The sequence below is a fragment of the Triticum urartu genome, chromosome 1 (assembly GCF_003073215.2).
Source record: "Triticum urartu cultivar G1812 chromosome 1, Tu2.1, whole genome shotgun sequence".
NCBI classification, from domain to species: Eukaryota; Viridiplantae; Streptophyta; class Magnoliopsida; order Poales; family Poaceae; genus Triticum; species Triticum urartu.
The window spans coordinates 548,378,092-548,400,502 of record NC_053022.1 but is presented as its reverse complement, the minus strand read 5'-3'; positions in this window follow the sequence as shown (position 1 = coordinate 548,400,502).

The following is a 22,411-nucleotide window of genomic DNA, read 5'->3' as shown; positions in this document are numbered from 1 at the left end:
GTTAAACCCTGATGTAGACGCCGCACTGTGAGAGTTCCTACGAGAGAACTGGGACATTTTTGCCTGGCACCCTTCAGACATGCCAGGAATCCAACGCAGGCTGGCCGAACACAGCTTAAATATCCTAAAAGGATTCAAGCCAGTCAAACAGGCTCTTCGGCGTTTTTCCGAACCTAAGAGACATGCCATGGGAGAGGAACTAGCCAAGCTATTGGAGGCCGGATTCATCAAGGATATAAAACACCTGGACTGGCTAGCAAACCTAGTGATGGTACCAAAGAAGGACAAATCCTAGCGCCCGTGCGTTGATTTTAAAGACCTTAACAAGGCTTGCCCAAAGGATCCCTTCCCTCTCCCCCGCGTCGATCAAATTATCGACGCTACCGCAGGACACGATTCGTTGTGTTTCCTTGATGCATACTCCGGCTACCATCAAATAAAGATGGCAGAGTCAGAACAAGCCGCAACGGCATTCATCACACCATACGGCCCATTCTGCTTCAACACAATGCCCTTCGGGCTCAAAAACACCGGCGCAACATATCAGCGCATGATTCAGACATGTCTGGCAAACCAGATCGGCAAAATAGTGGAGGCATATGTAGATGATGTGGTCGTTAAAACAAGACATGTCGAATCTCTAGTAGACGACTTGAGGCTAACATTTGATAACCTCCGAACATACGACATCAAGCTCAACCCGGAAAAATGCATTTTCGGCGTTCCAGCCGGAAAGCTCTTGGGCTTCATTGTATCCGGTAGAGGAATTGAAGCAAATCCAGCCAAGATCCGAGCTCTGTCACAATTGGATATCCCGAAGGACCTCAAACAAATACAAAAATTAACCGGGTGCGTGGCGGCTCTAAGCCGCTTTATCTCCCGCTTGGGAGAAAAGGCCCTACCCCTTTACCGCCTCCTTCGGCGCACCGAACACTTCGAGTGGACGGATGCAGCCACGGCCGGACTCGACGAAATAAAAGCCATCTTGGCAACAAACCCATTCCTGGCCGTGCCAAACATTGGCGAACCAATGCTACTATACATTGCAGCAACCCATCACGTCGTAAGCATAGTGCTCGTCGTCGAACGAGAAACGGATGAACACAAATTTCCCCTTCAAAAGCCGGTCTACTATGTGTCCACTGTCCTTACTCCGTGCAAGTCACGGTACCCGCATTGTCAAAAGATTGTGTACGCGGTATTTATGGCATCATGGAAGCTGCGACACTACTTTCAAGAGTGTTCAATAACAGTAGCCTCGGAAGTGCCACTTAACGATATTATAAACAACCGCGACGCGACGGGCCGGATTGCAAAATGGGCCACTGAGCTCCTCCCGTTCGACATAACTTACAAGCCACATCGAGCTATCAAGTCGCAAGTTTTGGCCGACTTCGTCGCAGAATGGACGGAGGCCGAACTCCCTAAAGAGTACGGCACATATTCAAACTGGGTCATGCACTTCGACGGCTCCAAAATGTTGGCCGGTCTAGGGGCTGGCATCGTTTTGATGTCCCCCACAGGAGACACAGTTCAATACGTACTCCAGATAATGTACACAGACTCCAACAATGCAGCCGAATATGAGGCCCTTTTACATGGTCTCCGGATGGCAGTATCCATGGGCATTCAATGCCTAGAGGTGCGCGAGGACTCGAACCTCGCAATATCCCAAATAAATGGAGACTTTGATGCCAAGGATACAAAAATGGCAGCTTATCACAACGCCGTCCTAAAAATGTCAGCTCGGTTCGAAGGGCTCGAATTTCACCATATAGCCCGGGAAAATAATCAGGCAGCAGATGTCCTGGCACGCATCGGTGCAAAACGCGATGTAGCCCCCCAACATCTTCTTGGAAAGGCTGTTCAAGCCATCCATAGTATGGGAAGGGGAACCCGGCAATAACAGCCCGGACCCAACCGCACTGCCCGACACCGAACACTCTGACATAATTGGAGGCTCTGCCAATGAAACAACACCTTCTCCCCACGTAATAATGGCCGTCATCGCCCCGTGGACAGAGCCATTCCTCGCCTACCTTACTAGGCAGGAACTCCCCGAGGACCAAAATGAGGCACGCTGCATAGTGCGGCGATCTAAAGCCTATAAAGTCCATGAGGGAGAGATTTATAAGAAAAGCACTACCGGAGTCCTTCAAAGGTGCATCTCCGAAGAGGAAGGGCGGAACCTCCTGGCTGAAATTCATGCTGGACTCGGCGGTCATCACGCTGCAGCTCGGTCCCTTGTAAGCAAGGCCTTCCGTACAGTCTTTTATTGGCCGACGGACCGGGCAGACTCCCAGGACTTAGTCCAACTATGCGTCGGTTGCCATCTTTTTTCAAACCAAAGACATATGCCACCCACCGCCCTCCAAACTATCCCCATCACTTGGCCCTTCACGGTCTGGGGGCTTGACATGGTTGGACCCCTTAAAGGCAGAACCCACAAGAAAAAATACTTACTGGTCATGGTGGATAAGTTCACCAAATGGATAGAAGCCAAGCCTGTTAAGACGGCCGAATCCGGACCGGTGATAGACTTTATATCCGGGGTTGTACACCGTTACGGGGTCCCCCACAGCATCATCACTGATAACGACACAAACTTTACGGCCGACGAGGTAAAACTCTGGTGCAAAAACATGGGCATCAGGCTCGATTATGCTTCCGTCTATCACCCACAAACTAACGGCCAGGTCGAACGTGCAAATGGTTTTATCATGAGCGGCATCAAACCCAGATTAGTGCGGTACCTTAAGGAATCTAATACGCACTGGGTAGAGGAGCTCGACTCCGTACTCTGGGGGCTGCGGACCACGCGGAATCGCACCACTGGATACACACCATTCTTCATGGTGTACGGCGCAGAGGCAGTTTTGCCCTGCAACTTAATTCATGACTCACCTCAAGTGCGCATGTACGAAGAAAGAGAAGCCGAGCTCGATTAGCAGGACAGTTTGGACGCCTTGGAGGAAGAGCGTGACGTGGCAAAAGCCCGTTCCGCATTCTATCAACAGCAGGCTGAAGATACCAAAGCAGAGAAGTACGGGCCAAAAATTACAACGTTGGCGAATTAGTTCTACGCCTGCCGGACAAGAAAAAGGACAAACTAAAGCCCAAGTGGGAAGGTCCCTTCATAATTGACCAAGTCCTGACTGGTGGAGCGTACCGCCTGCGAGATGCATCGGATAACTGACTCGAGCCGAACCCATGGAACGCAGCCCGTCTCCGAAGATTCTATGCCTAGCACCGGACTCTGTGTTTGCCTCCTTCCTCTGTCCATTTTTATATACTTTCTGTCTTACATTTCTCTCCTTCTTATCTCTCTCTCTCTCTCTTTCTCTCTCTCTTATAGCCTTTAAAGGCTCATAAAGTGACGCGCTATCCACGCTCATTAAACCTGGGGGCTTCTTTAAACAGAAGCTTATTTATATGGGCTTCATGCCCAACACATGTGTCACACTTCCACATGTACCTTTTATTCACCATTATATGCATCGATATGACTTAAGTTTTGGCCAAGCTGGGTTGCCTGGCTCCTGTGCTTACCCCTACATTCCCGATTGTTCAGCTCGGAGGTAAAGGGAGCACCCATGCGATTGTTACTGCCGGGTCAGCCGGATGTGTACCTCAGACTGGGTGAAGCCGAAAGCTAGCGTTCTTAAGGGAATATTCGGTCGGTGAACTAAAGATGATCTTTTTGTTCACTTATTTATCTATACGCCCCCAGATGTTTTTCCTGTGTCTCTTTTCGCAGCATGGACATGCACTTTAGGGCATGCCTCCCAGGGAAAGGAACCCCTAACGGAACTATTCTCCCTGGAAGATGTTTCTTACTAACCATGTAATATAACATAACTAGTTGGGCACTTTTCTGTTCAAGCACTAATGACCCCTACGCCTGGTCTCTATGCATACCCCAGTTCTTATATAACCGCGAGGGTATTCGGACACACTCCGGACCTTCAGGTCCCGAGGTTGAAGCGAAAAGGTCGGCCATGACAAACGATCTACAATCCGACTAGAAGGCATTACACATGTCAATTAAAATTACATAGTCAATTTGACTGATTGTATTCCTCTTCAATACCATCTAACAGGCTGTCTAGCTTACAGTCCTGTTGGGAATACTTTGCGGCCAATTCTACTTGGCCGTATACTAAGCTCACAGGGATCTCCTTCCCATCGGGCCCCACGGGTCCGACCTCGGCCATGCGGTTTGGGTCAGCCTTCGTGTACCACGTCTTCACCATGGCCCAGGCCTCCCTGGCGCCTTGACAGCAGGCCGACATCTTCCACAATCGGAAGCGCCGCCGCGCTCCCTTCAGCTTCTCTACAAGCTCTCCAAGGCCTTTGGGCATGGAGACGGATGGCCACAAGGCCTGGGCGACGCCTTGCATCACCTGCCGAACTCGCTCGTGCAGTTGTGAGAGCTCGGGAAGAAGGTCACCCATAGAACCGGGCATTTCCTCTGCAGGACGACCTATTAGCATACCTACAGACATTACTCTGTTAGTCGACTTCCTCGCCGAACTCTTTTTTCAAAGTTCGTTTAAGCACTTACTAAATATGCCGCGTCGAAGCCGATGATTCTCCTTGATGGAGTCCAACAGCTGGGCACGAACATCCTTCAGTTCAACGCCCAGCTTGGTGTTGGCATCTTGGAGATCGTTCTTCTCCTGCCTCACCTTTGTCACCACACTCTCACCAGCCTTCAGCTGTGAGTTGTTGCTTTTCCGGATTTAATCCGGCGCCATCTGCAATTTCATTTGTCAGATTCGCACCCACATCGCACTTTGCAAAATACTTATCTTTTGAAGCGTATATTACCAGAGGGGGTCTCCTTGGGCTCCCCTGCCGCGGCTAGTGCGGCCCCAAGTTGGGCTTTGCACTCTTCCAGCTCCTGGGACAGTAGGGTATTCTTTTCTGTAAGAACCTTCATAACAAATTATCCTTAAATCAGTTATTCTAACTGTTTCAAGTCTCGGGGGCTACTGGTATATATATAATTACCAAAATTTTCTTACCCGTATGTCTTTTACATACTGCTCCATGGCTCTGGCTAGACCATTTTGAGTGCCACGGAGGTACGCATCTCCCGAATTGAAGGCATCCAATGGCTCTTGGGAGAAACAAGCATCGCGAAGAACTGTCCGGCGACGCATGTGGTTCATGGCACTCTCCACCTCGGAATTGGTGGCAGACAGCCTGTCCGCATCCTCTGTTGGAGGAGCATCCGGTGCGCGCCTTGTGTTCGCCTCCGCTTCCAGACCAGGCTTTGGAGCCTGGCTGGTGGAGGCGCGATTGGCAACCCCTCCGGATATAGTCCGGTGAGGTCTCTTCGTCCTGAAGAGAGCACGAGCGTTTATATGCCTTGAAGGAATAACACCTGGGAATAAGATGGCGCGCTATACCTTTGCGCCGGCGTCTCAGTCCGGACCGCACTTCTTTTCAGCCCGCGGGGCCTTGCCGCCCCTCGTTGGCTAGTCGCCGCAGGCTCGGCCTCCCGTCTCAAGGACCTCCCCTGCAAAACACGGTTGTCATACGGCAATCGAAAACACGCGAGGATAGATCCCTTTTTAAAGTGTTGGGACTTCGGTCTCAGTTACCTGTGAGGCTGGGAGTAGCCCTGGGTAATCGGCCGTAATGGCCACCAAGGCATTGTCCTTGCTCAATTGATGAAACACCCCATCAATCAGCTCCACAGATAAGTCCGGATCCTCTTGAGAGGCCGGGTCAAGGGACCGTCCCGGATCCTCAGGTTGTGGAGGAGGGCTATTTATTTCTTTAACAGCCTAGCGCAGTTCCTGCATTGAAGTCGTTAGACTGAATATTTAACGATGGGAATATAAAACGGATGGGCAAGTAAAAGTGTCCACTTACCCAACCTAGGGGATTGTACATAGAAAATCCGCCCTGTGGGTTGACGCGGAGAAATTCCTCCTCTTCTCCCTTGTACAAAGCGGACAAGATCTTTATTAGAGCGGCAGCCGAATCCGCCCCTTACAGCCGTGGTGGGTGGCGTCGTCCTCCCCGTTGAAGTCCCACATGGGGTGGCCTCTATACTGGAGCGGCTGCACCCCTTGCATGATGCATGCAGCCATGACCCCAATCAAGGTCAGTCCGGAATGAGCTAACAATCTTATCTGGCCCATCAGATAAAGAACGTCCTTGTCGCTTTCCCTCTGAGGGCTCCGTGGATGCCAGCTTAGGCGCTTCTTTAGGGGAGCACTTTCAAACTCAGGGAGGCCGATCCGGACAGGATCCGGCAACGGGACGTCCTCTATATAAAACCATTCCGAAGGCCAGTCCTCGGACGCCTTCTTTGGGGTTCCGGATAGATATCCGGTCCCGGCGATGCGCCACACTTCGGCTCCGCCCACTTGATATATTGACCCCTTCTGAGAACGGGGCACAAGGCAGAATAGCCTTTTCCATAGCGCAAAATGAGCCTCGCAGCCCAAAAACAGCTCGCAAAGGGCTATGAAGCCCGCGATATGCAATATGGAGGCAGGCATGAGGTTGTGTAGCTGGATGCTATAGAACTCCAGGAGCCCCCGGAGAAACGGCTGAATTGGGAATCCGAGCCTTCTTACTAAGTAAGGGACAAGGCATACCCGCTCTCCTTTGGAGGGATTGGGGGCGCTCTCCGCTTGCTCTCCGCCATTATAGGTGGCAAGTCCGGATCGAACCGGGACCATATAGGCCGGGGGGAGAAATCCCTTGGTCTGGAGCGTCACTAGCTCGCTGTGCAGGATGGAGCATCTCTCCCTATCTCCAGGCTGAGGGATGGAAGGGCGAGAGGAGGAGCTGCGGCAGCCGGCCATGATAGAATGGACCTCTGTCGGATACGCTCTGATGAATACTCACGGAGGGGAGAAGGTGTGGTTTGGATCTAAATCCTCGTCCCCTTAAATAGGCGGCTCATTCACGTGGCTAGGGGTGTAAATATAAAAACACCCTGACTTTTCGTATTCGTTTGACACGTAGAAGATGGCCATTATTGGCCGTAGAAGCCAAGGAGCGCTACATTTACAAGAAACCGGACATTATTCGACAGGTACATGGAATTTGGAGGAGAACCCGCCTTGCAATGCCGAAGACAATCTGCGCGCCGGACTCGTCGTCATTGAAGCCTTGTTTGGGGGCTACTGAGGGAGTCCTGGATTAGGGGTGTCCGGATAGCCGGACTATACCTTCGGCCGGACTCCTGGACTATGAAGATACAAGATTGAAGACTCCGTCCCATGTCCGGAAGGGACTTTTCTTGGCGTGGAAGGCAAGCTTGGTGATACAGATATGTAGATCTCCTACCATTGTAACCGACTCTGTGTAACCCTAGCCCTCTCTGGTGTCTATATAAACCGGAGGGTTTTAGTCCGTAGAGACAACAATCATACCATAGGCTAGCTTCTAGGATTTAGCCTCCTTGATCTCGTGGTAGATCTACTCTTGTACTACCCATATCATCAATATTAATCAAGCAGGACGTAGGGTTTTACCTCCATCGAGAGGGCCCGAACCCGGGTAAAAACATTGTGTCCCTCGTCTCCTGTTACCATCCGCCTAGACGCACAGTTTGGGACACCCTACCCGAGATCCGCCGGTTTTGACACTGACAGTTCCCGAGCTTAATAACATATCGGTGGTTCATGATTTTCCGAATGTCTTCTCGGAAGTGTTACTAGGTTGTCACCTGACCGCTTTGTTGAGTTCATGATCAAGTTGGTTTCTTGTGACCACCCCTTCTCCAAGAATCTGTGTTGGGTACCCCTGAGCTAGTTGGTTAAGCTAAACAACAACTTGGAGAGTTGGAAGATCAAAGCTTGTCTGACTTAGTTTGTGTCAAGGGTTATCTTTTGTGTGTGTGTGTGTGTGTGTGTTGAAGAAAGATGATATCTTCATCGATTGGTCCTCGTGATCAGTTGATGGATCTATTGTCTTATCCAAACTTTGATTTGAGTGTGGGCTATCCTCAAATCAAATCAGAACCAATGATGTTCGTAATGTTGTCTTACTCGAGGTTGATTCCTCGGGCATACACCATTACATCCTTTGGTGTGACCATTGCTATCACCTTGTTCACATAGTCATGGAATTCCATCTTAATGGGAACCTTGATGAGTTGTTGTTGAGCCCATCAGTAGCATCTTGTCTCCCCCATGATTCGTGTTAAACATTAAGCTAGTGTTGGAAACTTTGTAAACAATGCCTTCATGTTCCGTTCATGAAGCATATGTTTGGATCAAAGTAGCGACTTCCTCTAAGTTCACGTGCAATCGATGCAAATTGCCACCGTGAATCCGAGAAAGTTTGTTTTGCTTCCTCTGGAATCATCCCAAGTTAGTCATGCATATGTGCGAAGTATATTGTGGTTTGGAGACTTGCAACCTTCATTCTATATGTATCCGTAGCACACCAAGCCACTAACTGATTTGTTCAAGGAGAAGAAGTTCCTTCATAAGAGCTAGTCATATGACTTATGCAAGGACTTCGTTATCCGCGATGATGGTTCCCAACTAGGACTCGGTAGTATTTGATTATAAGACTACTATGTGGTCATGTTGTCTGGGACAACGTGTTCACATGCGAGTAGCAGAACCCGCTCATGTCTTGGAGCTTGCTATCGTAGTTCATCTCCCGAGCATCTCGCAACATCATCTCATTGATTTTTGTTGCAAACTTTCATTTTTCTTTCTAGACTTGATGAGTCTGGAATATCCTGACACCAACCAGATCTGAATCTCAGGAAGATATGATGGTTGGAACATTCCCAACATTTGCATTTTGTTCCCAGCTGGCACCCCATCGTGCCAATTTTCCATGGGTTGCCCTTCTCAGCAGTTGCTGTCCAGTTTTATCTTCAAAGGTGGACTTACCATGAGTCCCATCCATTTCCGATGATAAGCAAAAATCATCCATTGCGTTGTCTTCAACAAGGTAGTCCACATCATCCATTCTAGTCGATATATGCCATTCTTTCGAACCTCCTTGAACGATCGTTTGTGATTTTCTTAGGCTAGCATAAAGAGTTTCAATGATCCTTATATCAAAAGTAATTCTTTTTGCCACTTAAGAGAATAATTCTACGAGACACCTCCGCTAAGGTGCCCCGTTATGGGATCATGGCAGTTCCTCCTCGCTACTTTGAAACCCTCGTCAACTGTTTCCTCCATCCTTTTTAAGATGTGTTTTGAGTCTCAACATAAGAGATGTTCTTACATCTCACTCCATGAGTTGATCTTAAGTGCTCGATCTTCGAGGAGATCGTTTCATGTAGAGTTTCCTTCCGCTGCCATCGTGTTGGATGAAGATCTTGAAAGCAAAGACATCAAGACCAATATGATGCATTGAATCAACGTTCTTATGAAGTGCAATTGGATCATGAAGATTGTGTCGACTTTGTGTCCCCTCTGTCTTCTTACCTCACGTCTCGAATCTCAGGACGAGATTCTTGTTTAGTGGGGGTGAGTTGTCACAGCCCTAGCTCAGCCCCTGTTGTCCTTGCTTGATCTTGTTGCATCATCTTTAAATTTTATTTAAAGTTGAAATGGGGATTGATCAAACCCTAGCACCAAAAGAACTCAACTAGGTTCAACCTAAAAATATTTTCATCGAACCCAAAGTGCCTCAAGAAAAGTTTGTGATTTTTGGTTAAGGTAGAAACCTCTGCCAAAAATGATGAATATATTTCTAGGACATTTTTGGAATTTTTGAATTAACTCATACTGTATTTGAGTTGGAGCAAATAAATCCTATAATTATTTATTTTGCTCCAATGATTCTGAAGCATTTTGTGGAAATAATTAGGTTTGCATCCACAATTATTTTCAGAAGCAACAAAAATTATTTGGTCAGGAAACCAAATTCAAACATACTGCAGAAAATAGAAAACAGAAAAAAAATTAGAAAACCAGAGAGAAAACCCACCTAACTTACCGTAGCCCACTTAGTCGGCCCGCTACTGTGCAGCCCACCTGCCAATCGTCTTCTCCACCGCGCCAGTAGACAGGGCGCGTATGCTCGACGCACGGGCGCTCACCGCGCGCCACGCAGCAGCTACCTGGCTGCCTCCCGAGACATGTCGACGACGTGGGAGACTTCGTCGCTGCCGTCCGCATCGAGCCATCCCTCTCTACTCATTTTCCCCTCGTCCCAGCGCTTCTCCCCCCGATGCCGAAGCCGCCACGAGCAGGCCACCGCAGTTCTCGCAGCCACCGCCGCCGCCTTGCTGAACCACCATATCTAGGAGGTTCCCCACGTCTCCTTCGACCCCTCCGCTGAAGCACGCAACCGCGGGCACCTCGAAACATCGCCCTCGAGCTCGTCACCGCCGCATCTGGTCGCCGGACTTCATCGTTGATTCGCCGCCTACAGGACCTCCCCGACCACTCTGAGCATCTCTACGTGATCTCTGTGAGCCCCATGTCGTTTCACCCTTCTCCACATGTCCGCGCATACCCTCTAGCTAGCCACCGCGCGAGTTCCGAGCGCCGCCGTCCGCCATGGCCGATGAGGTCCTCGCTCCTGAGCACCTCCGCTCGGTCCAGTGGCACCAGCGTGCTCCTGGTGCCTCCAGGAGGCCGCCTAGCCCCCTTGCTCGCTCCCCTGCTTTCTCTAGCACCGTGCCTGTGCAGGCAGTAGCTCCGGCCGCCGCCCCGCTCACCGCCGTCAGCGAATCCGGCCACCCTAGCACCACCCACCACCACTGGTCGACGCGCCTTGTCGCGCTGCACCTGCAGGACCCAGCCGCGCAAGCTCCCGTCGCCGGAGTTGGCCGGACGGGCAAACCCGTCGTGTCCGGATTAGCGCCGGGGGCTAACTGACATTTTGGATGACGTGACATGTCATTAGCCCCTAATGACCTCGACTAATTAACCCCCTCTCTCACTGACACAAGGGCCCCACGCCCAAATTAACCCTGGGATTTATTCCCTGTTTAGTTTAGGTTAATATAGCCGGCCCCACATGTCAGTTTGACCATGCCACGTCAACGTTGACCCGGACCCACTGGTCAGCCTCTGTCCCTGCCCTGTTACACTGACCTGCGGGTCCCACTGGTCAGGTTTGACCTGGTCAGCCTTAGTTGACTCACTGACGTCATGCTTGTGCAATGCTGACGCAGTTAATAATTTTCTGGATTAAAAATAACCCAGGAGATTTCAGAAAATATCCAAAACTTTGAAAAATCATAGAAATTAAACCATAACTCTAAATGAAAAGTTTTATATATGAAAAATTATCAGAAAAATCCAATCTATCCATTTATGCTACTTTCATGCATGATAAACCAACTTATACCCACTGTATAAGTGAAAACATGATAATGGCATTTTAAATGCTAAATATGGAGTTTGCATATGAACCCTTGGTCCATATGGACTTCATTTAAATTGTTGCTAGATGCATTAGTGCAAATCATAACATTATCGCCATGTCATGATCATGCACCATATTGTGCATTGCATTGATTGTGTTTCTTTCTCTATTGCCGATATTTGTCCCCTCTCGATAGACGTGGTTCCGACGATGAGTTCGATGACACCGATGAAGAGCTATACTATCTTCAGAAGTGCCAGGCAAGCAAAACCCCCGTGTTCATTCTGATACAATCCCACTCTCTCGCTCCTGCTCTCTTTTACTGCATTAGGACAACCATGTTTCAACTGCTACATGCTGCTGTAGTTGAACCCCTTTCCTCTGCATGACCTGTCATTGCCACAGTAAATAGATGAAACCCACTAGCATGAGTAGGAGTTATTTGAGCCCTCATGTGCCTACTCATTCATGCTTGTTTGTCATGCCTGCTACTGCTTAGAGTTGAGTCAGGTCTGATTCATCGGGGATGAATTAGAATGGTGATGAACATGTCCTACTATGTGTGAGCTAAGTGTGTAAACACGATTTGATAAAGGTAGCGGTGAGAGGCCATGTAGGAGTACATGGTGGGTTGTCTCATTGCAGCCGTCCTTAGGAACTGAGTTCTGTGTTTGTGATCCATGAAAAGTTACTACCACACATTGGGCTCCGGGCGCTCCAAGCTCTCTCGACTTATTAATCAACCTGATCTCTGTCCAGGAGTTGCAACTAGTTTCTGGTGTTTGTAGGCAGTGTTAGTAGTCTACCAAGTGGCACCCGGTACAGGTGGGCTTGGGACAGACTAGGCACAGTGGCCCGGTGTACCAAGTGGCACCCGGATGGTGGGCTTGGGAACCCTGTACACATTGTTTGGGGCCGTGAGCGACACCCCGGCCGGATCTCCTTGCGGATGGAACCTGAATAGGCGATAAACCTGGACGAGAGACTTGTGTGGTTAGTCAGGTCGTGGCCGACTCCCTCACCAGTCTTCCGCTTGAACGTTGCCGAGATACACGACGTCTACATGGTGGTAAGTGGCGAGAGGGTGTGTGAAGAAGTACACCCCTGCAGGGTTATCATTATCTATTCGAATAGCCGGATTCCTCGGATATGGAAACTTGGACCCCTTGCATAGTTCATAGACAAGTGAAAGTGGATACTCTAAAATGCGCAAGATAAGTGTGAGTGCTATGGATGGCGTTCTCGCAGGGAGACAGGAGCAGATCCGTAGTGGTGTATTGATATGGTGAATAGTGGACTCGTGTGCGCCACCTCAAAAGAGTTACTTGCAGTCGTAGTTCAGGATAGCCACCGAGTCAAAGCTGGCTTGCTGCAGTCAAACTCCACCACCCCGTTTGTTGATACTGATGCATATGTAGTTAGTTCTGATGTAAGTCTTGTTGGGTACATTTGTACTCACGTTTGCTATTTTATGTTTTGCAGAGAGACGTCAGTCTCGCTAGTAGTTCCGTGTGGACTTCGATGTTTAGCTTGTTACCTCAGCTACGATCTTGTGCCCTCGGCAGGATCTGGTAGATAGTCAGGCTTCTCAACCTTTTTCATTTGTAGAAGTCTGTACTCAGGCATGTTAAGCTTCCGCATGTGCTTTGACTTGTATGCTCTGAATGTTGGGTCATGAGACCCATGTTTGTTTTATCTGGCCCTTCGGAGCCTAATGAATAAATACTTTGAGTCGTAGAGTCTTGTTGTGATGCCATGTTGTATTGCACATATTGAGCATATTGTGTGTATGATTGAAATGCTTGGTATGTGTGGGATCGGACAACCTAGTTGTTTATCCTTGGTAGCCTCTCTTATGGGGAAATGTAGTCTTGTGCTTCCATGAGCCATAGTAGTCCGCTACAGCCTGGTTCACCGGAGTCCTGCTAGCCCAGCACTACTGCTCCGGAGCACTTGACTGGACGGCATGTGATTCACTTCGTTCTTGTGTCTGTCCCTTCAGGGAAATGTCACGCGGTGACATCCGGAGTCCTGCCTAGCCTGCTACAGCCCGAGTTCCCGGAGTCCTGTTAGCCCAGTGCTATAGCCCGGATTCACACGCTGCTGACCGACATGCTCGATGTTGATTCATGTATGCCTGTCCCCGTAAGTTAGTGCCACTTCGGGTTCACGACTAGTCATGTCGGCCCGGATTCTCTGTCATATGGATGCTAGCGACACTATCATATACGTGAGCCAAAAGGCGCGAATGGTCCCGGGCCATGGTAAGGCGACACCCGTGGGAATACCATGCGTGAGGCCGCAAAGTGATATGAGGTGTTACAGGCTAGATCGTTGCGACTTAGAATCGGAGTCCTATTAGCCTTGCCTTCAAAGTGAGTTTTCCTCAAGTTATACCAACACCGTCGCAGAGCGGACTTGAAAACATGGGTGCATGCTTGTCTGGTTACATGAACCTCATCTGTTGAAAATTATGGGAGTCTCAATACCAGCAACCTAGAAAGTACGGGACAGAGTAAGACGATATTCCTAATTTCCATACATAACCATACTTACAGATAAATGGCCAAGGAAGGTGTTGAACTGGGTTTCGTATTTGTCATTCCTGTACTGAATCCATGCTGGGAGGATACGTGCATGAGACCTAATGGCAACCGCTACCTGTGATACTAACTTGGCTGACTCTGTAGCATCACGTGGCCTTTTTAAACCCGCCTCAAAATGGATCTCCATTCTTTCTCCTCTAGATTTAGTTAACCTATCGAGCATTATCCCTGATGTTTGTTTCCTCTTACGCCTAGGTGCTAGTCCAACAACGAACATAGAAGTGTTAGTATATATCAAACTGTGAGACTACACATAAAGAAACATGCAACTGTAACTTGACTCCAACAACTACCTTCTTGTTGTTGGAGTTCACAAGGTTCATCTGATCTTTCCCACTCATGTTGTGTCAAGAGTGCTTTGGAAGTAGTGTCAGGTAGCAAGGGAGCTTGGGAACGTGCTGCTAGTTGAGTTGATAAACGAGTAACTCGTGCAGCTGGTGGTACTGTGGAAGGTGTTGCAACAATTAGGTCTGTCGCTACTTGTTTGGTGGCAGCTATTAGTTTCTGTTTGGATTGTTTTGCAGCTCATGTAGCATGGGATACCGTGTTTGTACAATTTTCCGGTGGACTTTGACCTTCTATTGCACCACCAGTACCAGTAGAATCTGCATAATTCTTCCGCTTTTATTTCCGTGCTTCCCGAGTACTAAAAACATCCCCTGCCATTCTATGTTCCTTCCTCTTTCTCTGTGCCATGCCAGGTTAAGCCGGCAAGAAAAAGGATAAAAATTTAGTTCTTTAGAAAAAATTGATGCGTGATACAAACGAACTGAACTTTCATGTTAGACAACTGCATGATAGGAGGTTGTAATATGTACGAAAAACAGGGCAGCATGAGATAATTAGAACTATGATGTGTACACTAAGCAGAAGGTAGACACCATATGAAAGATGCTACAAATATCGCTCTGCCAAGTTAACAGTGTCTCGTCATAACTAGCATTTAAACAAATGTGAAGCCGTACAAGAAATAAATCATATAAAAGATGCAAACAACATCACAGTACCAAGTTAAAGGTCTCTCGTCATTAGTACCATTGCATATTCACAGCATTGCATATTCATAGCTATGATGTGTAAACTAAGCAGAAGGCATTTCAACAAATTAGAAGCAATGAAAGCTAGACACCATATGTAAGACGCAATGCATATCACTCTACCAAGCTAAAACGTCTCGTCATTAGTGCCATTTCAACAAATTAGTAGTACAAACCAGAAAATAATGCGAGATGTAAACTATATCAGACTCCCAAGTTAAACTTGTCTTGTGAAAATTGATTGTTGCAGGTCAGACAACAATAGTACTTTGATGTAAGAACATGGTGTGATAAACATATATTGTATGTTCTAGAAACAGGAACACGTGTCTTATTCAGAAGTATAATGTGTAAAGTAAGCAGATGGAATTCAACCAAATTAGAAGCAATACAAGCTAGAGGGAGCACCTGTGATGGTGGACAAGGGGAGACGTGCTCATCATCAACACAGCTACGTTGAGTGTCTATGCATGTGTTGTCTTCCAAATCTTGTTGGGGGGATGGCGGAGTAGAATGTGTAGAGGCCCTCCGTTTGGAAGGAGCGCCTTTATCCACTGCCTTGCTAATTTCCTTCTGCTTGATTGATTTTGCATTGTCAAGTACATTCGACAAGAAAAAACATTAAAATTCACTCTCCAGAACTCAATCATGCATGATCACTACCTTGACGTAAGGCAAACACATGATATAAGGGTGAAATATGTACGAAAAACAGGACAACATGGCATATTGACAACTATTCATGTAAACTAAGCAGAAGTAATTTAATCAAATTACAAGCAGTACAAGCTAGACACCGTATGCAACATGCAAAACAATATCACACTGCCAAGCGAGATAAAGCACCTGGGATGTCGGTTTCGCCGGAAAACCGCCATCAGTCCCTACCTTAATTTTTTCCTTCCTCTTTATTAATTTTATTGCCTTGTCAAGTCAAACCCACAAGAAAAATGAATAAAAATTCGATTTTCAGAACTCATTGATGCAGGATGTTGACGAGCACTACTTTAATGTAAGGCGACCGCAGGATAGGACGATTGAATGTGCAAGAAAAAAGGACAGCATTGCATATTCACAACTATGATGTGTAAACTAAGCAAAATGCATTTTAACAAATTAGAAGCAATTAAAGCTAGACACCATATGAAAGACGCAACGAATATCACTCTACCAAGTTAAAACTGTCTCGTCATAAGTGTTATTTCAACAAATTAGAAGTAGTACAAGCTAGAAAAGAATGCGAGATGTAACCTATATCACACTCCCAAGTTAAATGTGTCTTATTATAAGTGATTGTTGCAGGTGTAAAGGGCTCCAAGTCACGTCAAAATCCCGTCCAAATTTTTTCAAAATTAACCAAACTTGGATTTAGACAAGTCTGAGACATCAGTTGGGTTTTTGACTCTCATAGGCCAGAAACGGCCTCAGATGAAGATGCGCCCAAAAGCAAATTTAACTGCTTCGATGAGAGGAACAACTTTCATGTTGAACTTTTTTCGATTTGAGACCGTCTTCAGGGCTGAATCGCTTGTGCAAGACAGACTATCACTCGCGCTACCCATCAGACATCATGTCTAATGGGGCGCGCCACTTTTGGCTCGTGACAGGGCCGCATTCATGTGGCTCTAACTTTTACATACAACCTTGGATTGAGATTATTTTTATATCAAAATCGACCATTTTGACGAGACGAAGACAATTTGTGTAGGAAGTTTTCTCATTTGAGGCCGTCCTTGAGGCGTAATTGGCCAAACAATACTCTGAACACAAAATCTTAGTACTTTGAGCATAGTTTCGAACCTTGAGATAAGATTAGATGGCGATAAGCCAAACTTCAAAGATGTTCATGTCGACAATACATAACTCTTTCATGTATATCACTTCTCCATTTGAGGCCATCTTAAATAAGTTCTTGACCGTGCCAAAATCTGGTGTCAACACATACCCCCCTGTTTTTCGGCAAAGCTTGCGTGCCAAAAAATAACTTGCATATAGCTTGTTCTAAGGACGATGTCAACACTCCATTGGCCATTTTGCATGTTCTTAGGACGATAATTTTATATCGGCCATTGCTTGTGTGAATATTCTGATGCAAGCTTGGGTGAAATTTTTTCAATTTCATTAATCCGACTATAAAGTTCCACAAATATGCATGTCAAAACCATCCATCAACCATATTGTCCACCCTTTTGCGAGGATCTTGCAGATAATCAACAATGAAATTTCTCGAATCATTGCTTTCGCCTGCATAAAAATTTCATTAGTAGCCGAAGCAGTGGGTTTTGGTTCGGCCTTACCTATGGCAATGAGTCTAAGCATCAGCTATTGATAGATATGTAATATACCATGATCAACATGTAGGCAGATTCTTGTTATGCCAACTCTCTCCATTTGTAATATATGAACATTTTAAAAGCAACCCAAGGAGAATATTATATCTAGACATGTCTCGAGACATATTACAAGTGATTCATCAAAACATTGATAAACTTTTGATATTTGTTATACTTCTCATAAGGAATCACCAAAAGCCTCAATATGGGTAGCACCCATAGCAAACAAAAGCTCCAAACCGAATAAAGATGCATACTCGGCTTTGATTATTTGTGCAAAAATATTTTAAGCGGCATGAGGCTTCACGAAATAGCACCATGAGGATATATATAAAAAACAGCAACACCTTGGTCATTGCTTCAAATTTAACTATCTAAAATAATCTCCATAGTACTAGAAAGACAAAGGTCATATCAATGAAACTAAAGACGATGTTAAGATACTACACCAGCCATGATTTGACATATTCTTAGGGCGATAGATAAATATTGGCCATTACTGTGATGTCCTTGTAGAGTTCACACACCAAAGTATGTATAGCCGAAATAAACAAATGTAATAGCAATAAAATATTTTGGCCCTTTTGTATTAGCCACAAAAAATGTAAATTGTGTTTACCAATGCATTAATTTCAATGCATACATGCATAAAGTACATACATTGGTCAATTTTCTCGTAATACTTGCATGCAATGATTTATTGCACCTTGAAATCTGAACATGTGATAGGGAACAACCAAATTGAGACTTATAAAATGGGAAAACTAAAATTTTGAGATAAGCCCTATAAACCAGAATGGAGGGAGTAGAAAATTATGTTGCATCCATGGATCAAAATAAATCCATGGAGGGTAATTAATCATACCTAGGGATGAATTCCATGGCAAAGGCATCAATGGCATGGTTGAAGAAAATGGATGATGTGCTAACCGAAGATTTTGATTTTGTTTTGCACACCTTCGACTTAATTGTTTGTTGCTTCCATCCTTCTCTTTCTTCACTTTTATTGTACTTGTGGCAATTGAAGCATGCACATCATTTTTATTTTGACTGCTCCTCTTGGGAACCCATGCCATGTTCTTCTTTTTCAGCTCTTGTGCACTAAGCTTTTGTAACTCCTTCTTTTGCCAATACGATAAGCCGAGTGGGCACCTTGGCTGTGATTCTGTTTCAACCAATGGCAACTCTTTTTTGGCCTTGTGCACTCTCAACTTCTTTTCTTCAGATTTGGCACTCTGATTTTGAACAATTTATTACTCCACATCTTTGCCTTTAGTAGCCAATGTCAACACTTTCATTGGCTCTTTGTTATTTGAGATCAAATCTGAAGTAGCACACTTACGACCATATTTTGTAATGCAATATACTTGCTCAACGACCTCCTTATTCTCCCTTGTGCTTTGGACCGATTCTTTTGGAGTGAAACGGTCTTTAACATATGATTGTTTATTGAATGTGGCCCTTTTCGGAGCTGCATGATCTTTGTGAGATGGTCTAAAATAAGATGGAAAATGTGAACTTGAATCATACCTGTTCCATGATGAATATGGATAAAAAATAGCATAGGGAGGTGTCCATGGCACTAGCATTGGCAGCCCAAAATAAGGATATGAATATGTTGCATTGCAATTTTCCCTTTGCCAGTACCGGCCATCCGATTTGCACCTAGGGGGTGATCTTGGTTTCTTTGCATGATTTTTGCCGATAAGCATTCTTATCTTCACTCTTCTTTTGATATTTATCCAATAGTTCAGCCAAGGTGATTTTTGATCTCTTACACTTGCGCTTATTTCGACCTTCGTTTTCTTTTGGTTTGCTTTCATCGATCTCTGAATTTTCTTGTTGCCCCCAGTACTTGGCGTCTTCTGTGCAACCTTGAGGGAATTCCCTCCTTCAAGAATATCTTCATTGTGCTCTTGAAGAACTTATTTACTTGAAACTTGATCCCATCATCCACAGTTTTTACCTTCTCATCATTTAATGAATCAACTTGAAGAAGCCGATGCAAAAACTTTTTGCCTTCAGGACCAATCAGAATAGACTCGTCATCCTTTGGTATTTCAACAAATCTCAATCGTCCTTTATCAATGGCCGATTTAACTATTTGACAAAACATATTTCAATCCTCAAAATTATGAACGTATGATGCAACCTATAATACATTCGTCCTTGAATTGGTGGCTTGACATGGTGATCAAGAATTCTTATGTAATTGTTTTCAGCAACAAATCAAATATTTGATCACACATGCTTGAATTGAAGGTAAACTTTTTATTTTCTAGCCGATCTTGCTGTGAGAACGGCTTTTGGAGTTAAGCAAACGAATGGTTCAGATTTTGCATCACACCATTCAGTTGTGCATTGTTGTTTGCACTCTATCTCCGATGTCTTTGGGTAAGATATTATACTAGCATTGGTTTTCTAAAAAGAATCTAACCTTGGCTTTAAGTTTCTGAAACAAAAATAGTTAGAGCGTGCATGCCTCAATTGGGGCCAAGAGTAAGCCAAGTATGAAACAAGTAAAGCTACCCATGTAGATATAAAATCTGAAAACAACGGGGAAAGCTTTGATTGCAATAATTTTTCACTATCAGTCTTTATAAATGGCGCAATGGGTTGACCGATATGCTCTATAACAATTTTATTGCTAACAAGTAAATTACCCTTATTCATTGGTCTATCAAAATTACTTATGAGGATTTTTCTAATAGATGCATCAACAATAAAGTTGTGACCAAATATGAAAACAGGTAAATTACTTGCTAGACATACCTCTTCAAATATGTTGGGAGAGCATGATGGTGGTGTCACTTGAACAATATCTTTCTCTATCTTTGGATAGCTCCCCAACACCTCTTCATCATCTTTTTCTTGATTCGATGCATCATTACTTTGAAGATCCTTGTCAGCCGAACTTTGTTTGGCTAGTTGCTCTTGTCCTTGAGGCTTGTCAATTTCTATGGCACAAAACTCATAGGGCAGGAAGTAGGTTCCATTAACTTCAGAAAAATCAAGCACAACTATTTTCCTATGCTTGCCATGCCCTATCTCAATGACACTTGCCTCTTTGGATTTGATGGATTCGAAATATATACTACTTGGTTCAGCCTTTTCAACCGAGGCACTTTCATGTTCAGAATCATCCTTCTTTTCATTGATTCCACAGATTGGCAAGGCTTGTTTTCTTTGGGCCAATTCCCTATTAATTCTCTCCTAGTGAAGTACTTGTACCCTATCGCGCAAAGCTTTAACCCCCTTCTCAATTTTAGCCCGCTCTAGATCAGTTTTCCCACCAATGCTTTTAGGATCTTTCGTCAATGAATTGTTAGTGTTGCTGAAAATTTGCAATTGTGTAGGGGGTGTATAATATGTTGCGGTATAAGGTGGAGGTGTATGAATTATTGTATATAGATGAAGTTTCATGTTCTTGCAAAACTCTAGCCTTTATTGCAGCATAATCAGGAAACAACCCCTTTTTATATTGTTCAAGGCAAAGATAACTAATCCTCTTGTTTTGTGCCAAGCTCTTTTTTTTAACACATCCACAATCGCTTCTGGAAGGGATTGCTCCATAATACTTTCAGATTCTTTCGGCAACGATTCGTGAGTGTTGCCGAAATTTTCGAATTGCGTAGAGCATGCATTATATGCTACAATATTAGATGATGGCACATGTGTTCCTGCAAAATTTTCACTTATTCGGCTGTGACCATGAATGTGCGGGGCCGAATTATGAACATCTACAGTTGCGTACGGTGCTGAAAATTACTAACAACACGTGTAGCATATGATGGTTGAGAGTAACTGGCCGAATAGCTAGCAGTAGCATGGCCAATTCTCCCATCCATCGACAAGTATATATTCACATATTGCAAATTAGTTCCCAATGAATAAAAGGGTGAAACACTTTCTTGTACTCTATTGGAAATTTTAACATGAGGTGTTTCAAATTGATTAATCAAACCCATCATGTTGTTCATTGGCATAATGATTTCTGGGGTTGCCGATGCATGAGAGTTGGAGTACACATGGTTCATGTTACTAGTATCAGAAGAAATTGAAGCATGTAAATTACTTTGAATTGGCATATGCATGCAATTAGATGCACGATTGAAAAAACATGGGATGGCCGATAGAGTATATTCATTGAACGATCTAGTAACACCATATGAATTATTTGCATCTACTCTGGGGGACTGGGTATTCATATTACCTTTGTAGGTTACAAACCCTATACGACGATCTCTACGTAGCAAGAACATGTCAGAGACCGTTCAAAGCTTCTTCTCCAGCGGAGTCGCCGAAAAGTGTGTTTGCACATGAACACGTCACCGTGTACCTTCGACGCCGAGGGTGATGCACCACAGCTCACGTCGAAGGAGACCCGACCGGAAGCGCGGTACGCAAGCAGTCCAGCGGACACTTTTGTAGACCTGAAACCCCACACGCGTGGGAGGGACCCCGTTAGGGCGCGCGACGGCTATGGGCTGCCCTGGGTCGACCTAATTGCCCCTAGGGCCTCATGGATCGCTGTCCTCCTTCACGAATAACGAACAAAGAATGAGGAAGAAGAAGAACAAGGGAGAAGATAAAGGTAAAGGTAAAAAGTGATATATTGATAGATCGATTGTGTGTTGTTCAATCGACCATAACCTCTCATCTATTTATGAGGTGGCTAGACTTCTGGTACAAGTAAAGGACTCCAGTTCACGTCCACATCCCTTCCAAATCTTTCCAAAATTAACAAAACATGGATTTAGGCAAGTCTGAGACATCAGTTCGATTTTTGACTCTCACGGGCCACAAACAACCTCGGATGAAGATCCGCCCAAAAGAAAATTTAACCGATTCGACGAGCCGAACAACTTCCATGCTGAATGTTTTTCTATTCGAGACCATCTTCAGGGCCGAATCGCTCATGCAAGACAGACTATTACTCGCGCTACCCTAGACATGGGGCGCGCCACTTTTGGCTCGTGACAGGGCCGCATTCAGGTGGCTCTAACTTTTACATACGATCTCGGATTCAGACGATTTTTGTATCAAAATTGGCTGTTTCGACGAGACAATTCATGTAGGAAGTTTCTCATTTGAGGCAGTCCTTGAGGTGTAATTG